The sequence below is a fragment of the Tupaia chinensis genome, unplaced genomic scaffold (genome assembly GCF_000334495.1).
Source record: "Tupaia chinensis unplaced genomic scaffold, TupChi_1.0 Scaffold143906_1, whole genome shotgun sequence".
NCBI classification, from domain to species: Eukaryota; Metazoa; Chordata; class Mammalia; order Scandentia; family Tupaiidae; genus Tupaia; species Tupaia belangeri.
Genome location: NW_006203757.1, coordinates 756,213 through 767,383, shown reverse-complemented (window position 1 = coordinate 767,383; position 11,171 = coordinate 756,213). Strand labels below are relative to the sequence as shown.

The following is an 11,171-nucleotide window of genomic DNA, read 5'->3' as shown; positions in this document are numbered from 1 at the left end:
AAGGAGAAAAGAGATGGAATATGTGAGTGGACATTTCCATTTTTTCCTTTTTCTTACAGATAGCTTGCCTTTTTCCCCCAGTAATGCACAACACTACCAGTTATCTAATTTTCCAGAGAGGTTTAATGTACCTACAGAAAAATAAGAATATTTACCATCATCACCTTATGCCCATATGACTGGGCACTATGTAAATTGCTCTGTGTACTGTTTTGTTCCTCCCCGTGGGTACATAGCATCCTCACCATTTTTTTAATTGCCCAAGAGTGTGTGTACACACCAGGGACAGGGTGAGGGAGAGAGAAAGAGAAAGCAACCCTCATGGTGCGTGGTCAAGCCACACTCTCTTCTCCCTCTCTCCATCCTTTCAGGATTTGGGGCAAGCAGGCACACATGCCCAGTGTATTTTTCAAGCTGCCTGGTCCGGGACTCAAACCGTGAGGTTGGCCATGTGGGATCCAGTTCACATAGCTATGGGCTGGCCCTTGTTATTTCTTCATAGCTGTATAGTGTTTCATTGTGCAGTTGTATTATGGTCCACTTAGATATTTTCCTATTGGTGGAAATATTTTTTCAATAATGCTACAATGTACATTCTCACACAGCTCGTTTCTAGGAGAAATAGTATACATGTAGACCTGGGAAAGAAAGTTACACAGAAATGTGAGATTTAAGAATTTCAAGAATAAGGGCTAGCAGGTAGCATAGTTGTTGGAGTGCTGGACTCCCACATGACCAACTGTGGTTCAAGTCCTGGATCTGGCATCTTGAAACTCAACGCCAGGTGAATGTGCGTGCATATCCAAAATCCTGAGAGGAGAATGCAGGAGGAGGGATTATGGCATGGCCATCCCCCTGGGAGGTGATTTCTTACCCTGTCTCTGTCTCTCCAGCGAGTCCACACACCCTCTAGCAAAAATCTCTCTCTAAAAAATATTAATAAAAAGAATTTCAAAAATAATGTCAAAGCATTTGCAAGCTTGAGAGGCAATAGAATTCAGTGGGTATGAAGTTGGACTCTCTAGCCTAACACATCGGGGTGAAAACCCAGCAACCTAGGAATTTCCAGAAACCTAGGGACACGAGATTTATCATTCTTAACCTGTATGAGTGACATGTGTCCCTGGCTGTGTGATACATTTTGTAACTTTAAAAAAATTTGCCCTTTTCTTCATATACTACATTGCTAAGAAGTAATTTTTAAATTTCTTTGAGGAGAGAGAGAGATATCCCCAAAGGGTCTTTATGCCATGATCTACATTTAAATTACACTTAAAGGATTCAGATAAAGGAGAAAAGAGATGGAATATGTGAGTGGACATTTCCATTTTTTCCTTTTTCTTACAGATAGCTTGCCTTTTTCCCCCAGTAATGCACAACACTACCAGTTATCTAATTTTCCAGAGAGGTTTAATGTACCTACAGAAAAATAAGAATATTTACCATCATCACCTTATGCCCATATGACTGGGCACTATGTAAATTGCTCTGTGTACTGTTTTGTTCCTCCCCGTGGGTACATAGCATCCTCACCATTTTTTTAATTGCCCAAGAGTGTGTGTACACACCAGGGACAGGGTGAGGGAGAGAGAAAGAGAAAGCAACCCTCATGGTGCGTGGTCAAGCCACACTCTCTTCTCGCTCTCTCCATCCTTTCAGGATTTGGGGCAAGCAGGCATACATGCCCAGTGTATTTTTCAAGCTGCCTGGTCCGGGACTCAAACCGTGAGGTTGGCCATGTGGGATCCAGTTCACATAGCTATGGGCTGGCCCTTGTTATTTCTTCATAGCTGTATAGTGTTTCATTGTGCAGTTGTATTATGGTCCACTTAGATATTTTCCTATTGGTGGAAATATTTTTTCAATAATGCTACAATGTACATTCTTAATTTCACATGTATGAATATGTCCTGTGGAATAGATTTCTAGAGGTAGTTTTGATAAATATTTTTAAATTTTGGAAAAAAAATTTAAAGACTGATTGCATATGGCATTGGTGAGGGTTTAGGGAAATAAGTTTTCCATACTCTGCTTTGGGGAGTCCATCTTGCTGTATAGTGAAATTAGAAATGTACATACCATTGACCCAAAATTCTATTTCTAAGAACATCCCCTAAGGAAATATTTATTTATAAACACAAAGTTATATCTTCCAGCATTGTTTGGAAGAGCAAAACAATGAAAGCAACCTAGGTATACAGCAATCATAGTAAATACATTATGGAATATCCATATTATGAAATTTGTGGAGAGGTAAAAATAAAGAATTTGATCTCTGTGAATTGATATGAAAGGGTAATGTTATAAGATGTGTTAATAAGAAAAGCTTATTACATGGGTTACATGGTCCCTCATATGATAGATGGGTAATAGATAGGTATCTAGATATCACATTTCTCTCTTCCTCTTGTCTTGTCTTTTTCTCTTTCCTTTCTTCTCTCCCTTCCTTTCTATCAATGCATAGAAAAAGATCTGGATATACACATGCTAACATTTAGCAGTAGGTACCTAAGGAGAAAGGAAAAGAATTGCAGAAGAACTAAAGCAGAATTTATATTTTTAAAATTTTTATTTTTGCATCATTGGACAGTTTTCAGCAACTTCTGCAGTTAAAAAATGACATTTGTGAATGCAAAGAAAAATTCAAATGAAAGCTATCAACTACCTCTCCAAGACTATTTTTTCTTTCCCCTTCCTGTTTTTTGTTAATCATGAAAATTTTCAAGTATATATAAAGTACAGAAGATAATATAACAGACACCCATGTACCCACTATCCAAAGTTAACAGATGTTAACATTTTGCCAAATTTGTTTCAGATTATGCTCTTCAAACAAAGAAAAGAAAAAGAAAGAGAAAATGTTACTGATATAAACCTTTGTGGTCTATACTTTGACAATTTTCTTGAAGTTATGTATCATTTACAAGTTTTAGACCATAAAATACAGTGTCCTTAGGTGATTTTTAAAAATAAAATAGACAGAAGAAACAAGAGTGTGGCATGAACATGGGGAAACAAGAAAACAAGGAAGTATGCGACCATGAGTGAATGCTTAGTCTCAGAGATCAGAGGTTAAGAGAAAAGAATAGATTAAAGCCTAAAAGAAAGAAAAGAAAGATTCTAGCACACTGAAGGAAAGACCTGTCCTCCAACCCCCTTCCTGCTTATTCTTTCAATATAATACACAGCTGGGTCCACCTTACCACATCATTGATACTAACTTTATCTACTTTTTCATTAAAGCCAAACTGGACTTAGTGCAGTCAATGATAGACTGTCCGTATGCCAAGTGTATTTCTTGTATAACTGACTGTGTAAGGGTTGAAACTGGGGCAAAAGTATCCAGTGGCTCTAAGGATTGCCAAGGATTCTAGATTACCTTGCACACAAGGGAACCTATGCAGATGACTGCTTAGTACAGACGGGAACTCAGCATAGGTGTTACGTTGTGACCACAGTTGACCAAGACCTTAAATAAAGAATCCAGAAGATCCTGGGAGATCCTATCATGTACATTTCTAACCATAGATACAACATTGAGCTGATGATTGTGGAGCCCCTTGGTTCTAATTCTCTCTCTCTCTTTTTTTTTTTTTTAAGAATTACTTTATTTTAACTTAATTTTTTTACGTATTTTAATTTGACCAGAGAGAGACAGAGAGTAAGAGCAAGAGAGAGAGAAAGTGAGAAAGCAAGCCACCGGGTCTGGGACTCAAACTGCAGTCGGCATGTGGGAATCCACTGCTCTTAACCACCACGCCACCTGCCGGCTCTGGTTCTAATTCTTAAAGGACAAAGTTCTTCTGCCTTTTGTGGACCAGATTTCTCTGTTGCCAGTTCATGAAACATGCTGTATGTCATGAATTACTATTCTGTTCATCTATTTGCTCTATTATGAGCCAAGTACAGTTAAATACACTTACTTTTCAATGCTGTTTTTTTTTTTTTGAGAGAGATTTTCGCTATAGGGCGCGTGCGCTCGCCAGACAGAGAGAGACATAGAGACAGAAAGCGAGAAATCACCCCCCAGGGGGGATGGTCACGCCGCAATCCCTTCTCCTCCATTCTCCTCTCGGGATCATGGGCACGCACGCACACGCTCCCGGCGTGAGTTTTAAGCCACCGGGTCCGGGACGTGAACCGCGGTCGACTACGTGGGAGTCCAGCGACATAGCCATTACACTAACTGCTGGTTCCCAATGCTGTTTTGAGGGAAAAAAGTAGATGCTGAGCGAGCTAGGTGCATGGTGGTTAAGGCAGCTGGACCCCAAATGGCTGACTATGCAATTCTAGTCCCAGGATCCAGCAGCTTGAAAAACAACATGTGTGTACAGGCCCAAAATCCAGAGAGAAGGATGGAGGAAAAGGGATTGTGGTGTGGCCATCCCCCCTTGGGGGTGATTTCTTGCTTTCTGTCTTTCTGTCTCTAGGGTGGGGAGGGTGCTTTCTCACTTTCTCTGTCTTCCTCTCCCTCTCCTTCTCTCTAGCAAGCGCAAACACACTCTATAGCAAATTATAAAAGAAAATAGATCTTATGCTTAGTTTCCTCATCTTTGGTAGGAAAGTTCCCTTTAGGGAACAGCAAATGGTGCCTGAAGGGACCAGCAGATGGTGTGATGGTTATGTTGCTGAACTCCCACAGAGTTGATTGTGGTTCAAGTCCTGGACCCAGTGGCTTGAAACTCATGCTTGGTGTGTGTGGGAGCCTGGCGCCCCAAATCCTAAGATGACAATGGAGGAGAAGGGATTGCGGCATGGTCACCCCCCCGGGAGGTGATTTCTCACTTTCTATCTCTCCGTCTCTGTCTTTTGGGTGAGTCCATGCACCCTATAGCAAAAATCTCTCTTTAAAAATAAAAGGAAGAAAATTTCCCTGTAAAGGAGATTATAAATTGCATCTTCATTTTTCTTTTGAATTACTAGGAAGGTTTGCCATTTCCTGTTCATTTCCCCTTTCCAGACACTTGTCTCTTCTGGTCTCTCTGAATGAGCATCTCCCCTGGGCCCTTTGCTTCTTGTCTCTTTCTTCCATGTCCCCATTCTTCCTGAACGAGGGTTTCTCTGCTTCATCATGATGGTCATTTCGAGTGGTTGCTGCTTTGTTGTGAAGAGCAGTCCCATGCATTGTACAACGTTTAGCGGAATCTCTCTCTCTCTCTTTTTTTTTTTTTTTTGAGAGGTTTTTCACTATAGGGCGTGTGCGCTTGCCAGACAGACCGAGAGAGACAGAGAGACAGAAAGCGAGAAATCCCCCCCCAGGGGGGATGGCCACACCACAATCCCTTCTCCTCCATTCTCCTCTCAGGATCTTGGGCCTGCATGCACATGCGCCTGGCATGGGTTTTAAGTCACTGGGTCCGGGACACGAACCGGGGTCGACTATGGGGGAGTCCAGCGACATAGCCATTATGCTAACTGCCAGTTCCCTTTAGCAGAATCTCTTAACCACTAAGCACTACATTCCCCTCCATTCTCCTGGAATTTTGGGCATGCATGCACACGTGCCCAGCGTGATTTTCAAGCTGCCATGTTCAGGACTTGAACCACAGTCAGGCAAGTGGGAATCTAGAGCCTTAACTACTATGCAACCTACTGGCCCCCCAAGCTGTTACTTTTGATATTGCTTTCATACTCACAAGCTTTCCATGGTTCCCTCTTACCCACCATGCCATGTTCAAACTCTGCCTGCAACCCACCCCCTTAACCTGATTTCAAGGCTCTCTTCGTCTGCTCCCACTTCCCACTCTTTTCTCACTTCTCATCAGTCAGTCTCAGAGGCTGCTCCCCCAGCCCTCTTGTGTTAGACTAATTCTCTCCTTTGGACTTCTTGGCATGCTTTCCTGTATCTTAAGGTGCCTTCTCTTTTTCTTTCTGCCTGTACAACTTTTGTTTGCCCTTCAGGGTCAGGCTCAAGCCCATTTCATCATATGTTTCCTGACTTCTTTGGTCTTAAGCTCTGTCCCCTTACGTGGTGGTAGGAAAGTCTAGTGAGTTAGGAAATGGACTTCCAAGATGGACGAATGCGGACACAGCCCTCAGAGTCCTATGTTAGAGCTGCAGGACAAAAGCAAATAGTTGAGCTTCGTCTCTTCAAAAGTACAAACGGAGCCAGGCTGTGGCCTGGTGGCTAAGGGAGCTGGATACCACATGCCTGGCTGCTCAGTTCAGTGCAGTAGGAAACATGTTGGGTATATGTGTGTGCATGCCCCAAATCTCAACAGGATGGAGAGATGGAGGAAAAAGGATTGCATGACCACACCCCATTGGGGGATGCTTTCTCCCTCTCTGTCTCTGTCACTCTGACAAATGTACAAACTCTCCAGCAAAAACACAAAAAACACAACGAGACAATGGGTAGACAATCTCTACATTACAGGGTGGTTTAAAGAATTGTATTTTGTAGACTCTATTTAGCACCCCAGTATATATGTTACTTTATGGTTTTTGCATTATTTCATCTTTATTTGTCTTCATTGTCCAAACAGAACAACATTCTTTTTTTTTTTTTTGAGAGAGAGAGGGATTTTTGCTATAGGGTGTGAGTGCTTGCTGGAGAGACAGGGAGAGACAGAGAGACAGAAATTGAGAAATCATCTCCCAAGGAGGATGCCATATAATAATCCCTTCTTCAGGAACCAGCAGTTAGCATAATGGCTATGTCGCTGGACTCCCACGTAGTCAACCGCGGTTCGCATCCTGGACCCGGTGGCTTAAAACTCACGCCAGGTGCGTGTGCGTGCATGCCCAAAATCCCGAGAGGAGAATGGAGGAGAAGGGATTGCGGCGTGACCATCCCCCCTGGGGGGTGATTTCTTGCTTTCTGTCTCTATGTCTCTCTCTGTCTGACAAGCGCACGTGCCCTATAGCGAAAATCTCTCCAAAAAAAATTAATAATAATCCCTTCTTCATTTTCCTGTCAGCATTTTGGACATGCACGCACACACCCGGTTTGAGTTTTAAGCTGCTGAGTCCGGGACTCAGACTACAATTGACTACATAGGAGTCCAATGGCATAACCATTATGCCATCTGATGGTCCCCAGAATGACATTCTTTAAAGAACTGGCTTGTGAGTTACATTTGTCCTCTACTTTGGCAGGGTCGGAGTCTCATCCCTACATGAGCTGTCCTCCCCACTCTTCAGCTCCTCAAGATATTGCATGCCTGTGGGTGCACCTGGTGGGTTTTCAAGTCCACTTGGGGATCCGAATCTTTAGCTGGCAATATGGCTTCCAACCTCTCAGGGCACTTGCAAGGCTACTGTGCACAGAGGCTGGGCCCAATTGCAAATTTTTTGGTACCAAAATAAACTCATACTTTAACTCCATTTTTCCATATATTTTTTAAAGTTCCCTTGTATACAGTTTTAGCTCTATTCCTGGCACATGCCAAGTGCTTGATTAAGTTCAAATGAGGTCATTAGGGTGGGCCCTAATACGATATGACTAGAATCTTTTAAGAACACTTATAAGAACTTGCAAGAAACTTATCATTAGATTGGCTCTGTGGCATGGACATAATATGCTACTCAAGAGAAGCTGGATCCCACATGATGACCGTGGTTCAAATCCCCAACCACGTCAGCCTGAAATATGCCAGGCATCCATGTGAGTGGTCAGAATCTGAAGACCTTGAGGACTGGAAGAAAGGGATTGTGGTGTGACCAGACCTTGAAGATAGAGCTTACCTCTCTCTCTTGTGTCCATTCACTCTCTCATAAATAATTGAACAGTTTTTTCTTTTTCTCTCTTTTTTTTGGTTACTTAGTTTTTACTTCATAGTCATAAATGTAATTTTGCAATTCAGCTAGATTTGGAGGGGAATAAGGAAAATATGGAACCCTAAGAACTGTAGTGAGAGCACAGGTTACAGGACATCGCCAGCAGAGTGGGTGGAGGGTGCTCTCCTGAGCTACAGAAGGAATGTCTAGCGGTTAAGAGAAAACAAGTCGAATTTATTAGAGTTGTCCACAGTCAGCAGTGGGGATCTTCTTGCTGGTCTTGACGTTCCTGGATCCAAAGCGCTCCATGGCTTCCACGATATTCATGCCCTCTGTCACCTTGCCAAAGACCGCATGCTTGCCATCCAACCACTCGGTCTTGGCAGCACAGATGAAAAACGTTTGTGTTGGGTCCAGCATTTGCCATGGACAAGATGCCAGGACCTGTATGGTTCAGGATGAAGTTTTCATCATCTAATTTCTCAACATGGATGGACTTGCCATCAGTACCATTACAGCATGTGAAGTCGCCACCTTGGCACATAAACCCTGGAATAATTCTGTGAAAGCAGGAACCCTTATAACCAAATCCTTTTCTCCAGTGCTCAAAGCACAAACGTTTACTGCTGTCTTTGGAACTTTGTCTGCAAACAGCTTGAAGTAGACGTGGCCCAAGGGCCCAAAAGCAATGTCGAAGAACATGGTGGGACTGACCATGGTTGAGGGTGAGAGACTCAAGCAGCATCTGCAAAGCAGCTTTTTTTTTTTTTTTAATTACCAGATGGCACGTGCACTCACCAGGGAGAGAAGAGGGAAAAATATGAGGCTCTGCAAGGCTGACCCACAAGCAGAATTTCCAGGTTTGCATCAGAGACCTCCCTGAAGACACACACTGGCACATAATCTGGGATGACCGAAGGTGGAGGGTTATGGCGTCAGCCCTTGTTAGAGGTACTGATTCTCTCCCTCTCTCTCTGTATCTCTGACTCATGGAAAAAATAAGTAAAAAATAAACAAAAAACAAAAAAGAGACACAACAGAAACCTTCCTACCATTTGAGAACACAGGGAAAAAGTACCAGATGAAGAGCCCTCACCAGACACTGATTTTGCTAATGGTTTGATCTTGGACTTCCCAGTCTCCAGAACTGTGAGAAATAAACTTAGGTTGTTTATAAGCCACCAAGTGTATGGCATTTTATAGCAGCCTGAATGAAAACCTCCAGAACTGTTTAATGAGATAACACAGTTTATGTTTTAGTCAGGTTAAGTTTGGTTTTCCTTTACTTGCAGCCCAAAGCATCCCAAGTGGTACAACTGAAACCTAAAACAAAATACACTAGAGCAAAATAGGTTCTATAAACGCCTGGATGCCTTTAGGTATATACCTAAAAGCATGAACTCCACATCTAATAAACTACTTCCTTTGGCTAAAGCCTCAGATCCTACTAAAAGATTCATTCTGCTCATTTTTTGACACCCTCAGAATGAGCATCTGAACATCTTTCATTCACATTCCCTAGCCACTGAGTAGCGTGAGTATGAGTGGTCAATGGCCGTGTTGGGTAATAAACTCAGGAATTACTTAACTGGATCAGCAGATCCACCCTGCCATAAGTACATGACACACTAAGCACTATGATGAAATGTTTTTCATTTAATATGGGTCGATTAGATGTTCTCCCTGTTTTATGTAGACCAGAGGTCCTAACAGATTGGTAAGATCCAAGGATATATGCTTTGAGTCATTTTCCCAGAGCAGATGAGGAACAGAAACAAACCAGATGATGACTGTGGCCTAGTGCTTAAGGGAGCTGGATCCAAATTGGTCCACCAGTTCAACACCCACCCGGGGGACTTGGAAAACGATCCAAGCATATGTGTGTGTGCTCAAAATCCTGATGAGGAATGGAGGAGAAGGGATTGTGTTTGATCACAACTCATCTGGTAGAACTTTCTCCCTCTCTCTGGCAAGAGCAGGCACCCTGTGGCAACTAAAAAAAAATACCAAAAACCCCACAAAAATAAAAAAAATAAGGGAACCAGCAGTTAGCGTAATGGCTATGTCGTTGGACTCCCACGTAGTCGACCGCGGTTCGTGTCCCGGACCCGGTGGCTTAAAACTCACGCCGGGCGCGTGTGCGTGCGTGCCCAAGATCCCGAGAGGAGAATGGAGGAGAAGGGATTGCGGCGTGACCATCCCCCCTGGGGTGTGATTTCTCGCTTTCTGTCTCTATGTCTCTCTCTGTCTGTCTGGCGAGCGCACGCGCCCTACAGTGAAAAATCTCTCCAAAAAAAAAGAAAGATGTGCAACAACCAAATCTACCACTAGAGGGCTCAACAAACCGCTCACGAGCTCTCCCTCTAGAGGTGGCGCCAAGAGAGCTGTCCAGGTGCTGAAGTGTGTAGAATGGGTGACTAGGGAATCTAGAAAGCCTCTTGAGTGTCCCCAGCCAGGCCTCGATGGCTAGGAATCAGTTGGTGTTGCACGTTGGGTAGGAGTAGGGGACTGTGCTGAATTCTTTAATCCTCTCTGTCATTGTAGAAGGGAAAACAGGGGCCAAGACAGTGGTGCAATGATAAAACACAAGGCTCTGCAGTGCTGACCCACATGGGGAGGCTCCAGGTTTGCATCCAGAGACCTCTCTGAGGGCAAGACTTGCTCATAATATGGAACTGACTAAACTGGGGGTTTATGGTGTCATAGTGTTAGAGGTACTGTTTCTCTGTCTCTGTGTCTCTCACTTGTGGAAGAAATAAATGACAAATAAAATAAAGGAGAGAGATAAGAGAGAGCTGGCTTGACGTTCCTATCATGTAAAAACAGTGATAAAGGGCCATCTATGAACCAGTTAAAGAATGCTCCCCAGGGACTGGCAGGTAGCATGGTGGTTAAGGGTGCTGGACTCCCCCATGGCCAATTGTGGTTTGAGTCCTGGACCTGGCAGCTTCTTTCTCACTTTCCCTCTCTCTTCCTCTCACTCTCTCTCTGGTCAAATTAAAATAAATAAATAGATAGATAGATAAAAATAATTCTTTTTTTTAAAAGAACCCTCCCCAGACACTGAATTTGCCAGTGGTTGGATGCTAAAGCATGTGTGGAAAGGGTTAGTGAGTGACACTATTTCAGTATGTCCCTTGCCCAAGAAAAACAATAACACTTTGCTATCAGAAATTTTGGTGAGATTGGCAGCCCTGAAACTTCAACTAACAATAGAGATCAGGAATTCCTACCTAGTTCGCAAAGATTTGGGGGATGTTATGATCTGGAAAAAGAAGATATAGCTAAAAGAAGATATAGCTATAGCTATACCTATAGGTACACATATAGGTATCTATCTATCCATTCATGTATGTATCTATACATATGTGTGTGTGTGTTTTAAAGATCTAATTGCCTGAGTTAACTTGGAGAACCCAAGCTTTAAAGTCCATTGTCACATAGTTTGTAAA

General features: G+C 43.0%; 1 pseudogene; it reads right to left on the bottom strand.

The window, feature by feature from the left end:
* Nucleotides 1-7,956: 7,956 nt before the first annotated feature.
* LOC106733494 (peptidyl-prolyl cis-trans isomerase A pseudogene) lies at nucleotides 7,957-8,436 on the bottom strand (annotated as a pseudogene).
* Between the last annotated feature and the right edge of the window lie 2,735 nt (nucleotides 8,437-11,171).